The 15658-nt window shown below is 32.4% G+C and overlaps 1 non-coding gene across 1 annotated transcript; it reads left to right on the forward strand.

Moving 5' to 3' along the window:
* Positions 1–15273: 15273 nt before the first annotated feature.
* On the forward strand, positions 15274–15408 carry LOC137206291 (small nucleolar RNA SNORA70). Its single transcript, XR_010934605.1, has one exon. It is a non-coding gene; the product is annotated as a small nucleolar RNA SNORA70 (small nucleolar RNA).
* The last annotated feature ends 250 nt before the right edge of the window (positions 15409–15658 follow it).

The following is a 15658-nucleotide window of genomic DNA, read 5'->3' on the forward strand; positions in this document are numbered from 1 at the left end:
GATGCTAACCATAGCACACACTCATTGCCAACATTATTATATACTGCCAAATTGTATTTTCTAAAGTTTATACACTCAATGCCAGTGTATGTGTTACTTTTCCTACACATATTAAAAGAATTGCTGGCTGTCAGAGTTTATAATGCTTTTGCAAATCTTATGCATTTGAAAGTTTATGTTTGGCTTTATTTAGCATTTTTCTTACTACTAGTAATATGGAACATCTTTTGAAAGTTTGTTAAACATCATTGGTATTTCTTCTTGCATGATTTGCCTGTTGATAGATTCTGCCTCTTTTACAATTAGCCTGTTTATATTGCAGTCATTGATTTGTAGAGCTCCTATCTATCTGTCTATTATCTATTATCTGTCATTTATCCACCATTAAACACTCATGCTTTGTCAATTATATGCATTTTAAATATCTTTCCCTACTTTCTCCCAGTGTTAATTTTTACATATTTATATACTGCTTTTCGAAAAAAAAATAATTTAACCTAGTGTAATTATATATGTATGCATGTATTTATGTATAATATTTTTTGCTAATTTTTGTTTAACTAATTTTTCATATTCTCAAATTTCAGAAATATTTCTTATATTTTCATACAAATTTTAAATATTCCTTTCATATTCAGGTTTTTAATCCGGCTGATTTTGTGTTGTGTTGTAAAGATTATATTTAATTTAATGGGTTTTTTTGAAATGGATGTCGATTGTACCAATACAATTTATTGAACAGTATATCTTTTTCCTCTTGATAAATAATAATACAGCTGTCATATATGATGTGTCCATTTATCTGTACATACATAAGGCTCTTTATTTTTAATGCCTTATCTATTTATCTGTGCCCCAGTCCCATAATACTAATAACTAATTTTGATATGTACAAGAACAAATCCTTTAACTTGTTTTAAAATTGGGAACTGCAACCTCCTGTGTGTTTTGAAATAGTTATATCAGTTTCGCAACAAATTTCCACCTGAATTTTGAAAGGACATGTATTGGATTTATATACTATTATTGAATATTGTGATATTTTATTTTTATTGAATTTTCATATCTATGAACTTTAATTTTTGTTTACTTAGATTTTTTCAACTGATTTTCAATAATGATTTATAAATTTTATCCAAAAGAATTATACTTAATATTTGTTCTTATTGTATGGATTTTATTGTTATCAGATAAATATACATATTCTAATAAAATATTGCTCTTATATGATTTTTTCAATTATTATTTTCCATTACATCTCTGCTACAATTTATATTCTGGCAGTTTACCTAGAAACGTATATTTTAAAAATTTTCAAGTCAATAGAGTTTTAAAGTTCTCTCTTTCAGTTTCTCTTTCAATCTCTCTGCTCATTGAATTTTTGTTAGAAAAATTGCCTATATAATGCTGATTTTTAGAAATTTGTTAAGACTTGACTTATGAAAAAAAAAGAATTGACTTATGCCTTATTATACAGTTTGTTTTTAACATGCTATTTTATTATTTTGAAGACTATGTATTCACTATTTGTTTATTAAGTTTATTTACTGTGTTCTTCAAATTTCCTATATCCTTACTAATTTATTAAATCTATGAATTAACAAGAAATGTTGTTAAAATACTTTCCATTATAAAGACAAATGTATCATTAATTAATTAAAATGATGTCATTTTGCTCTTTTTTTAAGCAGATGTATGCAAATTTATGTTACATTTTGATGAACTGAAACTTTGCTATTACCAAATGATGCTCTTAACTCTAATAATACTTTTTAACATAAAGTCTGTATTTCTCCATTAGAGCTACAACATTAGTGTTTGGTTAGAATTAAAATACCTTTTTATCAAAAATTTTATGTTCTTATCTTTTCATAAATACTATGAAGATTTTAATCAAACCCCTTAGTTATATATTTTAGTACATATGTATGTATTATTGTTGCTGATATATTTTGAATTATATCTATCACCTTATTTTTTTCATTTTTATATCTACTATTTTTACTTACATTTTAAACTTTTTTCCCACTTAGACTTTTTAGTTACTTTTTTCTCTTTTTCCTATCTTTGCTAGTATTTATAAAACTTATTTAAATATTTTCTTTATAATTTTATTGTACATGTGGAAGAACATATATTAATAAATAATGCAATGTACTTCATCATTGTTGTTATTGTTTTGTAACAGTCAGTATATGTTTTGCTTCAACCACTTTCTTACATCCTTATATTTTTCCACCATTTTCTGGGCAGCTTATTCTTACATATGATAACATTTTCCTTTATTTGTATGATCTCACTTAGAATTATTTATTGTTTTTTATCCCACTATTGAGTGAAAGTTTAGTTTGGTTTATAAATTGTCTCAATAATAATTTTTACTGTCTTTTAAATTTTGCATTTAAAATATTTTATATATAAACTTTTATATTATGTATTAGACAATACTAACATGATGTTTGATTATTTCATGTTGGGTCTTTTTTTTTTTTTTAATCCCTTTCCTCTTGTTTTTAGTTAACTGATTTCATAAGGGTCTAAATGAGAGAAAGTTATGTTCTCTGAAAATGTTTCCTTCTCTCAGAACTACTGAATTATATGTATAAAGTTTTGAGCAGCAGTTACTATATACTTGGCCTTATTTTAAGTTAATGTTACCTAAATATTTAGCTTGAAGAGTCCTGGAAAACAGGGTTGTGTACATTCATATCTCAATTTTTTTAACATATTTATTGGAGTATAATTGCTTTACAATGGTGTGTTAGTTTCTGCTTTATAAGAAAGTGAATCAGTTATACATATACATATGTTCTCATACCTCTTCCCTCTTGCATCTTCCTCCCTCCCACCCTCCCTATCCCACCCCTCTAGGTGGTCACAAAACACCAAGCTGATCTCCCTGTGCCATGCGGCTGCTTCCCACTAGCTATCTATTTTATGTTTGGTAGTGTATATATGTCCATGTCACTCTCTCACTTTGTCACAATTTTTTATAAGGATCAGGTTACAGTTATAAAAATATCTCCAGAAAATATTATTTTGGTATTCTTCCCACCCAGCGTCAAAAATGACTTAGTCAAATCTCTGTGCCCTCTTCTTTTATTGATGAGCATACATTTTCTAATTCTCTATTTCTCAAAGGCTGTAGGCGTCATACATGATTCTTTTACAATTAAGTCATCAGGAATGAGCCCAAGTGTCCATACTTATGCAATCATTAAAACCCAAGACACCATTTTTCCAGATTTTAGAATGCACTCTTTTCAGTAATACTTTAAGAGCTTTTTTTTAATCTCTCAGGAAATTTTATTTATAGCCTCCTTATAAAATCTGTATCCTAAGATTGCTCTTATTGTTTTGGGATATTAGCTACACATTGAAAAGTGATATTACCAGAGCTACAAAAATGATTTCTAGATGTTTTACAGCAGTAGGTGCAGTTCAGAATTTTGAGAAGTTTAAGTCTATATCCATTGATAAATTGCAATGAATCTACACAATGGAAACCAATGTGTTAATTCAAAATATGAAAAAGGGCTCTGTGATCTTTATTCTATTTATATGATAAAAGATAAATATGTTTTCAGATTCAGTTTGTGTAAAAGGGAACATGCGGGCTTCCCTCGTGGCGCAGTGGTTGAGAGTCCACCTGCCAATGCAGGGGACACGGGTTCGTGCCCTGGTCCGGAAAGATCCCACATGCCGTGGAGCGGCTGGGCCCGTGAGCCATGGCCGCTGAGCCTGTGCGTCTGGAGCCTGTGCTCCGCAACGGGAGAGGCCACAACAGTGAGAGGCCCCAACAGTGAGAGGCCCATGTACCACAAAAAAAAAAAAAAAAAGGAACATGCATAAAATATTCTAATCTGTGTATATTTTGCACAATATTACACCATAAAATATTTAGAGGGCTAAATATTTGTATCTGTGATTTAAACTCAGGAGGAATAGTAGGAATAGAAGAATGAAGAAGGAATTTTTTCACATTGCCTTCTTTTGTGATTATTTTTATATAAACGCACACACATTTTTAGTTTATCAATGAATTTCAATGTGCCATGATGGTTAAGATCATACATTATGAAACCTGACTCTACCATATACAGTGTTATTTGAAGTTATTCCTTTAATATTGCTGTGGATCACTTCATTATTTATAACGAAGAAGATAACAGTACCCTTATAATAGTACCGTATTCCATAGTGCTATGAAGGAGAGGAGATAATATATGTAAACGACTTGAAGGAGCCCAATTCCCATTGTCCTTTTCTCCTTCAATTTTTACTTAAGTAAATCAATTGTAGGTGATTTTTAAAATTACATTTGAGGCTAAATATAAGTGCGTGTCACGGGGGTAATGATTACAACAACAAAGAAAGGCAGTATTGAAAATTGACTGTTTTCCTCTAATGTGTCTAGAAGAGTTCAGGCTTATAGCCTCCCAATTATAGAGACTAGAACTAGTAATGTGTATAAGATTTGAAAATATAATTTGAATAATCAAAACTGTTCATTACAATCTCATATACATTAATTAGAGTAAGACAAAGGTCAAATAGTAATGCTGGGTAAGTGTTGGAGGCTCATCATCTCAATTGTATTATAATGTGATTCTGAAAGAACATAATATGTGACTAGGTAATTACAAATGATGGTATTTTAATTTTAAATGTCTATCCTATTTATCTTAAGAACTTCAGAAGCAATTTGCTATGCCAGGTTAAAAAGAAGTCATTGGAGGTCACAGAAAAGAAAGGAATTTTAATAAGAATGTTCTTACAATGTATACACTAGAATTAGCCTATATCATATTAATCATTAAAAGAAAAGAAATAATAATAATACCTAGAGCTACCTCAGTTTAAATTAGGAATCGCTGTGTTAAGTATTAATACTTGCCATTCCATTTTATTCTGTTCTGTTATTTTTTAATAAAAATTATATTTTAAGTGTACAACATTATATTTTTGTTTTGTTTTGTTTTGTTTTGTTTTTGTGGTATGCAGGCCTCTCACTGTTGTGGCCTCTCCTTTTGCGAAGCACAGGCTCCGGATGCGCAGGCTAAGCGGCCATGGCTCACGGGCCCAGCCACTCCGTGGCATGTGGGATCTTACCGGACAGGGGCACGAACCCGTGTCCCCTGCATCGGCAGGCGGACTCTCAACCACTGCACCACCAGGGAAGCCCCCAACATTATGTTTTGATGCACATACACACAGTGAAATTATTACTAGTCTAGCTAATTAACATATCCATGTGCTCACATAGTATCTTTATTATTCATTCATTCACTCATTCATTCATTTATTGGTAAAGACACCTCAGATCTACTCTCAGCAAATTTCCAGTATACAATACAGCATTATTAAATATAGTCACCATGCTATACTCTAGAACTTATTCATTTTACATAACTGCAACTTTGTACTCTTTGACCAACATCTCCCTATTTCGCCCACCTCCCTGCCTCTGGTAACCACCATTCTACTTGGCTCCTATGTAGTCAGCTTTCTTAGATTACACACATAAGTGTGATAATTAAGTATTTTTCTTTCGGTGTCTGGCTTATTTCACTTAGCATGATGTCTTCCAAGTTCATCGATGTTGTTGTAAATGACAGGATCTCCTTTTTTTTAAAGGTAGAATTTTATACATATATATACATATATATATATGTGTGTATATATATATATATATCACATCACATTTTCTTCATCCATTCATGCATAGGTGGACACCTTGGTTGTTTCCATATCTTGGCTGTTGTGAATAATGTTGCAATGAACACAGGAATTCAGGTATCTCTTCAAAGTACTGATTTATTTTTTTGTATATGTACCCAGAGAAGGATTCCTGGATCACACAGTAGTTCTATTTTTAAGTTTTTGAGGAACCTCCATATTGTTTTCCATAGTTGCTGTACCATTTTACATCCATGAACAGTACACAGGGTTCCCTTTTCTGTACATTCTCACCAACACTTATCATTTTATTTTTCAATAATAGCCAAACAATCCCTTCATGTTGTTTTCCTTCCACTAAAAGTTTCACTGAGCCCACTATATAGAAACCCGGAATATAGAAGTTGGTGAGTAGTAATTCTTTACAGAGATATACTTTATTTATTGATTCTACCAAGATTAACTATGCACAGATTTAATCATTGAGGCAGAGGAAAATAAAGTTGTTTTTTTTTTAATTTACTTGAAGACATGTTTAAAGAATACAAGCAATTCATAGAATTTCATATATTTGGCCTCATTTTGTGATTCTAAGATAAATAGAACTCAGTTTCTACCGAAATCCATTTGATTTAGTAAATTATTCTAATCATACAAACTGTTTCCTGACCAACAATTTTCACCACTTCAAAATAGTTTTCCAGGCACCATTGCAATGTGATCATGATTAAATAATAACCGTGTCTCAATAATGGCAGAGCACATTCCATGTTTTAGGAAGGTTTTCCTCATGTCTTCCTGGGTAGTTAAAATTTGCATTACTGAACCTCTCACATCTCATGAATTATCTTACCCCTTTGACCCCTCAAGGCAAAAACCTCTATCTAGGACTTATATAAAGGTTCTGCTCCCAGAACACCTAAAAGAAAACTCAATGTTTATATATTTTAGTAAAATATACTACATATTTTGGAGTAGGCAATATGATGACAACTGAACAGGCAATTGTCAAAGGGGAGAAAAATAACTATAGTGATGAAATGGATCTCTACCCTTTCAGTCCTAAATGGACATCTTGAAGGGATTTTTTTAAAATGTTGGCATAACAGCATGGTAACTCTTCCCACAGGATGTTTAAAGTACTATACATTCTTTGTTGTTGCTATTTTCTGAAATTATTGAAACTAACATTTCAATTTAGAAGTTATTTGTAGTAATAAGTTCCAACTAAATTGTTTGTTGTAATTATTTGATGCTTTTATAGGCCTCATAATAAAGAAGACTTGGTACAAAATGAATCAAATGTATTATCTTACACAAGCTATTTTATTCTGATCATAAAAAGTAAGAACATCAAATTACCATGAATTAAACATAACATTATTAGTGTCATGTTTTATTTTGTTTTGCCTTTCTGAGAATAATATTACACTGCTGTCGTAACATTTGACAGCACAAGTAGGGGAAGTGAAACACTATGCAGTTACCCCAAAGTTATTTTTGTTTTCTGTACCAGAGCACTTAGGCATTACTGCTGTAATAAACATAGATGCTACCAAAATTCCAGGGTCATTGTCATGTTAGCTAATGTTTAGAGAGAAATGAGTAGATTTTCAGATATAGATGTTTTGGTTTACATCTCACCAATACTTTTATAATTTCAATTGTACATATGCTTCTATAATGAGTCATATATCCTCAGAGTTGGATCAAAAGTGAGGATAATTCTGTGCACCTAACACCCTAGATTTTTCTGTATTTTATTGTTTTATTCTTCATGTTCTTCCTATGTAGTGCCATATACATTGATGTCTTCATTTATTACCTATTTTAAGAGAAATCCAGACTCAAAAGCCTTCAAATGGGGTGATATTTCCAGGTCCATGACCAAGGCTGCATCCCTGTTTCTGTTATTCTCTCATCTCTTGTCTTTCAGACTAGATTTCCTCATGGTTACAAAGATGACAAATAACAGTTGTGAAAATTTGCTACCCTGTTCATGTGCAGAGGGGTAAGAGACAGGGTATCTCCATTAACTAAGGAATAAAACCTCTTCTAATCAATGTAACTGAGTCAATTTAGATTTCTCTGTATCCTAGCACCAACTATCTTTCCAAGGTAATACTATTAGCTGATTTCCTTAATTCTGAGCTCTGACATCTATCTGGGGTAAAGTGGCTGTGATTATCATGATTACTTTAGAAGTTTGGATTAACTGATACCTTTCCCAGGAACTAGAGATGGGTCAACTTTCACTGAGTTCCATGGGTTCTTTGGGGAAAGATGGATCCTTGAACTAGATTGTTGCTATGGTACGGTCTGAATAGGGGGCTGATGATAGTTAGACAACTTATAAAGTCCAGGGAGCCATCTATATGTTCAGAATATCTATGTTTGTGTATTTAGCCCGGGACTCTCTTCAGATCTCTCAGCAAAATTATCCAGTTGTTACTTTACATTTTCAATTGAGTGAAATAATTATAATATCTAAGAATCATTTGGCATTTTCTATATATCAACTACATTTATTAAATGTTTACTCTCCCATTCTATTTAAAAAATTAGTCATCTCTGTATCTCATTGTAGATTGGCAGCATAAATACTATTATCGCCTGAAAAAACATTTTTTGACAATTAAAGTTCTTAAGAAAAGAGAAGGCTTGAAGCAATGATAAAATTTCTTGTTGAAATTGGGGCTGTAGGACAATTTTGTTTCTTCTCCAGAAGAAAATTTATCCTACACCGAATAGAGGAATGAGGAGGCTCCGATTGTCAGAATAAATATTTTCATAACCAAATCTGTTACTTTATTTCTCTTTTTAAATTATTTAATGGGTTTAATTGATCTTAGGGTGAAAATTGACTTCCTTAGTATAAGATATTTTGAGCTCCATATCATTTGATTTTCTATACAGCCTTGTTTCTCATTGCTCTCACCTTGTTTTTTTTGTTTGTTTGTTTGTGTTTTGCTTTCTAATCCAGTTATATTAACCTTTTAAACTTAAATGTCTTTTATGTACTATTTTATTTTTCACAAATGTTGTTTCTTGTGCCTGTAATTTTTCCTTTTTTACGAAGGAAACTGCATTCTTCCCAGGATTTACCTTATGCTTCAGTTTCAGGATCAGGGTCCCTGATTCATGAGATACAGATGGGAATATCTATATCTATATCCATATCTATATCTACAGACATATAAACATATATACACACCCACCATGTCCACATGTTCCTAACTGCCTTCTCTACAAGAATGAAAGCCCTGTGTTTTGTACTATATAACCTATTTTAATAACCAGCATACAGTAAGAATGCAGGACTTGAACATAGCTTGTTTGGATCCATCTCTTGATTCTGATATTGACTGACTGTGATAGAGAATGACTTTATTTTCATCTAGTTCATTTTCTCTCCTTGCTTGACGCTAGTCCCAGTTCTTGGCTGAATCATAGAAACCTATTGCTTATGGTATTCTATGGCCTTTCTTTGTCCACCAGTTTGCTTATGATAACTGAAATGAACTTGGAACTCAGGATTTGAAGATAAGCTACAAGAAAGAAGAAACCTGTGTCCCTGAATCATTGTTTGAGGGAGCTACTCATCTAACTGAAGCAGTCATTTGGAGTTTACTTATGTGAGATATTAACTTCTACTGGGTACAATATATAGTACTCATTATACATGTTTGGTTTGTTTCTTGTAGCACTTATTCTTGTACTAACAGAACAACTCTTAACCTCTCTGTGATTCCAGTTTCTCCCATTTCTTATAGGAATAAGGAAAACACTAAATCACAGAATTTTGGAAACAACTGATTAAAAAAATATGTGTAAATCAATTATAACAAATGCTGACAGTATGTTCACTATTTGTTGAATGGATTAATTGTTTTAGTGCCTGTGATTAAGTAAATACAATTTGAAGATGTTCCAAAGTAGTGCTTCACAGGCTATATTTGGTTCATTGAGATATAATATATGACATATGTAGTGTTAGACTGTAAAATGTTAAACACATATACATTGGCTACTATCAAAAAATTTTAGATTTCTTATTAAAATCTAAATTTCTGGTATGATTTGAAAATATATGAGGAGCTGGCCAAAATTTGGTCTCAATTCTAACTTGATAACAACCAGGTGAAATACATAGCTGCCACTGTCTTTTGATGGGACACAAACTTTCCAACAACTTGTTCCTGTCTGCTTACTCTGAGGTTAACCAGTCATTTATTATTGTATTTAGGGTATGGCTATCAAAATTGGAAGAAACAACTAATGAACAAAGAGAGAGTTGAATGTTTCGAAAAATGGGTAGGGACATATCTCTTTAAAAGGTGAAAAGCCTATCACTCTTTAGGCTTTACCTCTGAAAGACAAACCGGCATGATCCTGTGAGTATTTCAGTGTTACTTCTGATACAGCAACCATTTATTGAATCAGCTTGTGTTTAAATAAGATGGTATTGCACAAAATCTATATTTAAAACACTTTTGTGAGTGGTAGAACTGTTCTTTATACCATGTAAGAGAAATAGCAAGATATCCTACTTTCATTATCAGAAGGTCTGTTGATCGTTGAAAATTGATGCGAATAGACAGAATGAAAGTGTTCTTTCTATAAGAGCAGCATAAGCAAAGGTATTTGTAAATGTACCTGAGATACACTCTAGTTTCATCACTCATGCTGATTCTCACTTTCTTTATATAGTAAATAAGAAAACTGTGATATGTTAAGGTTTTCAAACATTGTTGCATGAAGTTCTAGTGATAAAGGGACAACAGAGGTAGAATGAGTGGATAACTGGACAAGAGTCTTATCCCGGATTGCAACCTCAAATAGAGTATCTAGGTTGTATGCCTTATAAAGCATTAGAACTTAATGAAATATTTTTTTTAATGTTATATCTTTTCAATTTAAAGGTTTAGGTAACCAGTAGGATAAATGACAGCTATACTTCTTTCAGTTTCCTAAAAAGAAAAAACAAGCAAACTAATAATAATGATAATGATAAAGCAGAAAGCAACCTATTGGACTATTTTGAGGGTTTGGTTTTTCATGTTTATGATGCATAAAGCTATATAAACAACAAGAAAGTTATTTTCATCTGGTCATGTTCCCAGATACCACATAATATTATGTGAGGTTAAATAATTTCTCTTAACTCTAATATCAACATGTATCCCCTAACTAGTGAAATGAGTTAATTTCCTGGGCTACATGTCTTCATATAACTATGAAATAAGATTTGATAGATATATATTTGATTGTCTCAATATACAATGTTAATCTTATGAGTCCACAAATCTAATTTTCCTCTAAAAACATTCTTACTCTGATTTGTATGACTATGAGATCATGTTTAACATCAGGAGTAACTCTGTGGCCTGTTTCATCAGAAATAGACCCTTGGGTTATTAGGTTAAAAGCAGAGGAAATTCCAGCTCCATCTTTATTATTCGATGATAATACTATTCTGTCCATTTCTATTGTATTTCAATATTTTTGCAGTACCACAGAACTTAAGTAGAACTCAAGCTTTTGATTTTTTTCCTTTTATGAGAGAGAGGATAAGACGGAGAGAGAGGGAGGAAATTTTGAAATGTAAAGATTTAACCATGACTAATATTAGCAAATATTTAAGACAGATGAGTCTTCTCATAAATTTTAATGAAGAGAATATTTATAGATTTCAGTGGAGAAAGGAGATTTACTGAACAAGAGACTTTCTTGCCAGACTGATCTGGGCCAAGTATTCTAATGATAATCCACTTCAACTGAGAGAGGTAGACTCAAACATCAGGCATGTACATATTCCAATGAAATTCAGATTCTTTTAAAATATGCATTCACTGACAGTGTGATAAGGTTTTCTAAAGAGCAAAATCTGTTTACAACTGATTTGTGTTGAAAACTTTAATAATCTCCTCCAATAGTTTTCTAAATCATGAAGATGTCAGATAAGTTTATCATGTCAGATAAGTTTTTCATGTCAACAGATTATTGACAAAACAGCCTGACACTGTTCAAGAAAAAAATGAAGCTCTTCTCTTTTAGATTTTATTTTGATGATTACTTCTATCCATAAGTTCTACATAGGAAGAACTTATAGATAAATAAATTGGTAGTTGATAAATAAATAGAGAAATGTTTCAGATAGTCAAATGCATATCAAAAATTAGTCTGACTGGGGAGCCTATCAAGTTGTCATTTCTGATAAAGTAGAAGATTCATACCTACTATTCCTGGGCAATCTCATCAAGAACAAACACTATGTTGATTACTCCTAAATCTATCTTCAGCTCATATGTCCTACAGGGGGGCAGATTAATATCTTTGGATACCTGCTGAAGAGAAACACATTGCAAACCTATATGCTTAAAAAGACCCCGATAACATTATTCCAATATGTAGTATGTAGTCCCTCTCAGTTGTCTCACTACATGGCACTATATCCAACACATTCAGCCAAATGATTAGTTTAGACTTTTTCTCTGCTTTCACTTCTTTATCATATCCCTCAAGTTACCTGCACTGGTATAAGTTCTAATTATTCTTTTTGAATATAAATTTAGAATATGGTACAATAATCTTCAGTTTCCCTTTTCAGGGGTTCATCATATTTTATCTGAACTGATTTCTTGCCTCTATAATCACCTCAATTCTACTTTTTTTTTTAACCCAAGAAGCAGAATTACATAATATATAAATCTAAATATCATTCTTAATTTAAAACATTATCTGTTAATAAGTCAGTCAATTTAAATCACAGTCATACAGAAAACTCTGCCCAACAAATACAGAGATTTGTCTTTTCAAAGTCCTTAAATATTTTAAAACATTTTAACAAAGATATAGTCTAGAGCAATTGGAGTGTTGGAGTAAATAGGGGATGAGAAGAGGAAGGGGGAGAGCATGGATCCTAACTCATTGAGCTGGCTTTACGGTTGGGTAGAGAATTCATAAGTCAACATATGTTCCTCTCAAATTATCATGGTCATTATTATCTATGTCTATGGCATTAAATTGTGAAGGAGGAGGAATATGATGCTCTCCTAAGTTTATTCCTTTCTGCATACGTTGATTTTTAGTCCCAGGATGATGGAGAAATTATTTCTTTCACAATGTGATTTATACTATGATATGAAAAAAACTTCAAATCAAATCTTTCAGATACACTGCAAAATAATGTGAGCTATAAAATTACTTAATTTGTTGTTCAATTTAGAAATACATAACTGTAAAAAATGAGGGAAACTTTATATATAATACTGTGCAATGAGATAAGAAAAATCTGTAAATAAGTTTTCAAGACTGATGAAAAAAATAAAATAATTTTAAAAATTTAAAAAGCTACGTATGTTAAAATGCAGCACCAACAAACTCAAGGTACTTCTGAAAAATGTATTTGAAAATGAAGAAAATGATCCAAGAATGAAGTCTGAGATTCGAGAAAGAGGAAGAAGGAAGGAAAGAACGAATGAAGAAAAGAAGGGAGGAAAGGAGGGAGGAATGAAGGAAGAAAGGAAGGAAGGAAGAGAGAAAAGAAAGGAAAATGAAATAAGAACACACCTAATGCCCAGATCTTAGTTTCTAATACCATTCTTCATTAAAAGGAACTAGAGTTCCTTGGATGAATCCCAGATTCTAGGACCAGGGCAGAAATATATAAGATGAGTGTCATAATGTCAGAAAATAAGAATGTATGACACACACACACACACACACACACACACACACACACACACACACACATGCTCATACATAAATGGAGGTGTAGGATATATAAGTGGACACTTAGGTGTCAACTAAAAGAGCTCCCACTGGACAAAGCTGGAATAGTTTGACCAAAAAAACCAGAAACCTTTGCAGATACCAGTGCCAGGGTTAGAAAACCTGAAATTGAGGAATTGCTGAAGGCTCAGTGTGGGCAACTCTGATAGTTACATCATTCAGGGACCCCAGTCATAAGGGGATCCCCACAATTTTGTGAGATCTACCTCCAGAAGCTCAACCAAGTTCTCAGAATAAATATCTGAGAAAAATCCCCATTGGCTTCTGGTAGGGAAAAGGGGAAAGGAACCATTTTGAAATACCACAAAGCTCTGGGTTCTTTTTAGCAAGCCCTGCCCTCAGGTAAACTAATTAACTAGAGCCTAACATGCTGGGATATTAGCACAGCCTAATTAACTTAGCAGAAAGGAAATATCCCAATTCAGCTGAGACAAAAAACAAAAACAAAAGAACTGAGAAATACTTATGAAGTTCACAGTCCAGAGGCATACTCTTACTAAAAGACTGAGACCTAATTATAAGATTATAGAACACTTCCCTCCCACCACACCTCACCACCACATTACTATAAACCTATTTACAGCAGTCCCTTTACCTAGTACATTATGTCCTGCTTCCAAGGGAAAAAAAATTACAAGGTATATCAAAAGGTAAAATAACAAAACAAACAAACAAATCAAAAAAAAAAAAAAAAAACAAACACACACTTGAAGGAATAGAGCAAACATCAGAACAGACACAGCAGGAATATTGGAATTTTCAGACTGATAATTTAAAACAACTATGAGAAAGCCTTTGATGGGCTTCTTAGTACACAGGACATGGCTGAGGAAAGAATTTCTGAGCTAGAGGCTATATGACAAAACAATGAAAACCAGAAAGCAAAGAGAACAGAGACTGATAAAAACAGAGCAGACTATCCAAGGACTGTGGAACAGGTACAAAATGCATAATGGGACTATCAGAAGGAGAAGAAAGAAAAGAACAGAAGAAATATGAGAAATGATAATGACCAAGAATTTTCCCAAATTAAGATCAAACACAAAACCACAGATCCAGGAATCTTATAGAACATCAAGCACGATAAATGCCAAAAAAAAAAAAAAACTTACTAAAAGACACCAGATGGGAAAAATAAACACCTTATCTACAAAGGAGCAAATACAAGAATTGCATTTGACATTTCCTCAGAAACTGTGAACTGAAATAAAGTATTAGAAGAAAAAAACCCCACCAATGTACAATGTTGTACCCTGTGAAATTTTCCTTCAAAAGTGCAGGAGAAATAAAAACTTTTGCAGACAAACAAAATTGAGGGAATTTATTGCCAGTAGACTTAAGCTGCAAGAAATGTTATAAAAGGTGTTTTAGAGAGAAAGAAAATAACATGGGTCAGAAACTTGGATCAGTGTAAAGAAAGGAATAGCACCAAAGATTGAATAAGAAAAGTTAAAATAAAAACAGTTATTTTTCATATTATTAATTGATTATACAAGACTTTGTTAAGTATAATAATATCAAGAATGTATTTGATTATACATGTTTATATTTTATACATATATTACATATATGTATGCTTATGTAAATATATGTGAAATGAATGACAGCAATGAGGCAAGGGACAGGATGGAGAAACTGGGATTATTTTGTTATCATATGGTACTCACACTGCCTGAGATGTGTATAGTATTATTTGAAAGTGGACTTAGATTAGCTGAATATGTATATTGCAAACTCTAGGGCAAACACTAAAAAAAAGTTTAAAAACAAAAAAACAAAAACAACAACAACAACAAAAAACTGCAGCCAGTTAAGCAGACCATGCTTTTTTCCTCATGGGGGTCCTGGTGTCTAATGGCTGCAAATAGTAGCCTATTTGATAATGTATGTAAACTGTTGCTCATATGGGTTGCCCAAAGTGACATGGAGACAGCCCATTCTAGTAGACATTCATGTATGACCTCATATTGTCCCCAGCATAGGCTCCAGACAGGTATGGAGTGGTGGCTTCTAAAAGCCTGAGCTAGACAGGCCAAGGTCCACATTGGCCAAATCATAATGTCCATCTGCACCAAACTGAAGAACAAGAAGCATGTGATTGAGGCCCTATTCAGGGACAAGTTCAAGTTAGCTGGCTGCTAGAATTCTACATCTCCAAGAAGTAGGACTTTACCAAGTTTAATGC

Source organism: Pseudorca crassidens, chromosome 14 (genome assembly GCF_039906515.1).
Source record: "Pseudorca crassidens isolate mPseCra1 chromosome 14, mPseCra1.hap1, whole genome shotgun sequence".
NCBI classification, from domain to species: domain Eukaryota; kingdom Metazoa; phylum Chordata; class Mammalia; order Artiodactyla; family Delphinidae; genus Pseudorca; species Pseudorca crassidens.